The 3246-nt window shown below is 49.6% G+C and overlaps 1 protein-coding gene and 1 pseudogene across 1 annotated transcript in view; one reads left to right on the top strand and one right to left on the bottom strand.

The window, feature by feature from the left end:
* DHRS1 (dehydrogenase/reductase 1) overlaps positions 1–3246 on the bottom strand; it is a 12440-nt gene that overhangs the window by 3436 nt on the left and 5758 nt on the right. The gene's annotated exons all lie outside the window — the stretch shown is intronic.
* Positions 1939–3233, top strand: LOC111823141 (annotated as a pseudogene).

Below are 3246 nucleotides of genomic sequence, written 5' to 3'. Positions count from 1 at the left end.
CTTTCCAGGTTTCTTGCCGTTCGATTTTCTGAACAAGGAAAAAATTGTGCATGCACAAAGAGCCCCCAGCAGGGCCTGCTTTGTGGGTCACCGCAGGCATTCGCTAATTCAGTCAAGCTACAGCCCGCAAACAGCCCCCATGCAGTGGCTTGCTTCCGGGGTTGGCAATGGCGATTCGCAAAGCCAGGCAAAGGCCGGCCTCCAGTCAGCACCCTACCCTGGCCACCAGATCAAAGGGAGAAAAACAACAGGGCAGGGCGAGGCCCAGGAGCCTGAGAGATCAACACAGAGGGGGGCGCCTTCCTCCAAGCCTCCACAGTGTGGCTGGGGGCAGGCCCCCAGCAGACACACACACACACACACACACACACACACACAAGGAGCCTGCTCCGAGCCTCCTTCGCAGCTGGGGGCAGGCCCCCAGCGGGGACACACACAGACACACACACACACACACACACACACACACACACAGAGCGACTGCTCTGAGCCTCCGATGCGGCTGGGGGCAGGCCCCCAACGGGGACACACACACTCACAAATACATGCACACACACACACACATAGGGTGCCTGCTCCGAGCCTCTGATGAGGCTGGGGGCAGGCCTCCAGCAGACACACACACACACACACACACACACACACACACACACACAGCGTCTGCTTCGAGCCTCTGACGCGCCGTTGGGGCAGGCCCCCAGCGGCACACACACACACACGCGCGGGGCAACTGTTCCAAGCCTCTGAACCAGACTGTGGCCATCAGTAGGACATCTAATGAGGGCTCCCGGACTGTGAGAGGGGCAGGCTGGGCTGAGGGATCCCCACCCCCCAGTGCACGAATTTCGTGTACCGGGCCACTAGTCTATATATATAAAAGTCTAAGCGCTCCTTACGATCAAACAACTGGTCGCTGTGATGTGCACTGACCACCAGGGGGCAGATACTCAATGCAGGAACTGCCCCCTGGTGGTCAGTGCGCTCCCACAGCCAACCTCCCACTGCTGGCCAACCTCCCGCTGTCCCTCCCCAGGCCAGCCAGCCAACCTCCTTAGGTGCCTCCCCACCCGGCCAGCCAACCTCCTGTGGTCCCTCCCCCTGGCCGATTGCCAACCAGGCCAAGGGACCCCACCTGTGCACAAATTCGTGCACTGGGCTCTAGTATCTCTATAAGACTTTTGGAGGAACTGACAAAACAATCTAAAGCTCCATTATAATAAACATGGAATAGCCAGGTAAATTCTGAAAAAAGAAGAGTAATATCTGTGGGTGGGGGGTATGCTCCCCCATCTTACCACCCCTTATTAAAATGTACAATGACATACTAGTTGAAGGAATGCAGTACTAATATAACAATACACAGATAGTCAGTGAAACAAGATAGTCAATAATTAGATCCACATGTAAATGAGAATTCAGTGAATTATAAAGGGAACACTTCAAGTCTACAGGGAAAGAGGGATCATTCAGTAAATGAATTTGGGATAACTGGCCACTTATTTGGCGGGTGGGATTGGCTACCTACTTCATTTATGCTTTCAAAATGCATTCTAAAAGGATAAATTATTTGACTATAAAAAAATGAAGGCACAAAAGCACTAAAAGAAAGCATGACAATGTGCTCATAAACTTGGCGTGGGGAAGGCTTGTCTTAGCATCACAGCAAGATAGACAATATAAAAGATTGACTTCTTAAAATTAAGACATATCCTATATAATAAAGCCTAATATGCAAATTGACCAAATGGTGGAGTGACCGATTGCTATGACGTGCACTGACCACCAGGGGGCAGACGCTCAATGCAGGAGCTGCCCACAGGCCCCAGGCAGCCAAGGTGGATGCCATCCGGGGGCCCCCGGATTGCCCCGCAGAGGGAGGCTACCGGTGGCAGTGTCAGGGCGACTGGGGGGCAGGGCCGGCTAGCAGGTGGTGTCAGGATGGCCAAGGCGGGTGCCAGCGGGGGCCCCCCAATTGTCCCTCCAGTCACCCCACAGATTGGCCCTGATCACCAGCCAGGCCTAGGGGCCCTACCCATGCATGAATTTCGTGCACCGGGCCTCTAGTATATATATAAATGTACAAGTACATACATCTATATATGTTTATGTGTATAGAGAAAGCTGGGGAGAGCACGTATGCAAAATGATGAGTAGTTAATTAGGAAAATATTTGTAAAATGTATCAAAGGAACCTTTTCCACAAATACCTTATAAACTGATGTAAAAAGAATATGTTAATAATACAAACAACTCACAAAAATAAAGTGCTAGCTGAAGTGAGTGGGCAGGGCAAGTGTGCTCCTCAGGGCAGTGAGTGCACCCAGGCCTGGGCTGGCCGCTCAGGTACCTGCCCTGGGGCCCACCCCATCTCCATCCAGCCCGTAGGCTCCAGACCCAAAGGTCAGCCCTGGTGGCTCATCCTAGCAAACAGTCACCACCGAGAGGAGACAGCATAAAGAATTCATCTTATTACCAGTGGCATTTAAATATTTATGGAATTTGAAAAATTGTAACCGCAGTTCTGATTCATGGATTGTCAAAGAAAGCAGAGAACATAGGATTTACACACGGGGCAGGTTTGGGTAGATTTGAAGACTGATACTAAAACAGGAGCTGGAAATAAAATGGTGGACAAAACAGTTGGTTCCTGCTCTCACAGAACTTAAACTTTAGTGAGGATGATAAAACCAAGCAAGTAACAAAGACCTGTTTGAAATACGATGGTTTCAGCACAGCCTCGGTTTCCTTCTTTCAGCCCTTATAATTTGGGTGGCAGCTGCTTTCTCCAGGGTCAACTTTCCGCCATGTTGACCCTGCTTTGCCTTATATCAGGTACATCAGCTCCAGAAAAGTGCTTGTTTGGGGCAATGTTAAATTTCGCTGCAGTTTTATTCCTTGCTACCATTTATGTTCGTTATAAGCCAGTTCATGCTCTGAATCCTGAAGGAAAATGTATCACCAGATTAAACGAGGCTGGCTTTGTATTTGGATTGCTGAATTGTTTAAGACTTTCTGTTGTGGCAAACTTCCAGAAAACCACCTTTTTTATTGTACATGTATGTGGAGCTGTGCTCACCTTTTGTATGGCTCATTGTGTATGTTTGTTCAGACCATCCTTTCCTACCAAATGCAGCCCAAAATTCATGCCCAAACAAATCTTCTGGATCAGTCTAGTTGGTTGTTGGTGTGGAGTAAGTGCATGTAGCATGCTGATTTGCTTCATCACTTTGTAGTGGTAGTTTTGGG

Source organism: Myotis lucifugus, unplaced genomic scaffold (assembly GCF_000147115.1).
Source record: "Myotis lucifugus unplaced genomic scaffold, Myoluc2.0 scaffold_406, whole genome shotgun sequence".
NCBI lineage: Eukaryota > Metazoa > Chordata > Mammalia > Chiroptera > Vespertilionidae > Myotis > Myotis lucifugus.
This window is presented reverse-complemented; position numbering and strand designations above follow the sequence as displayed.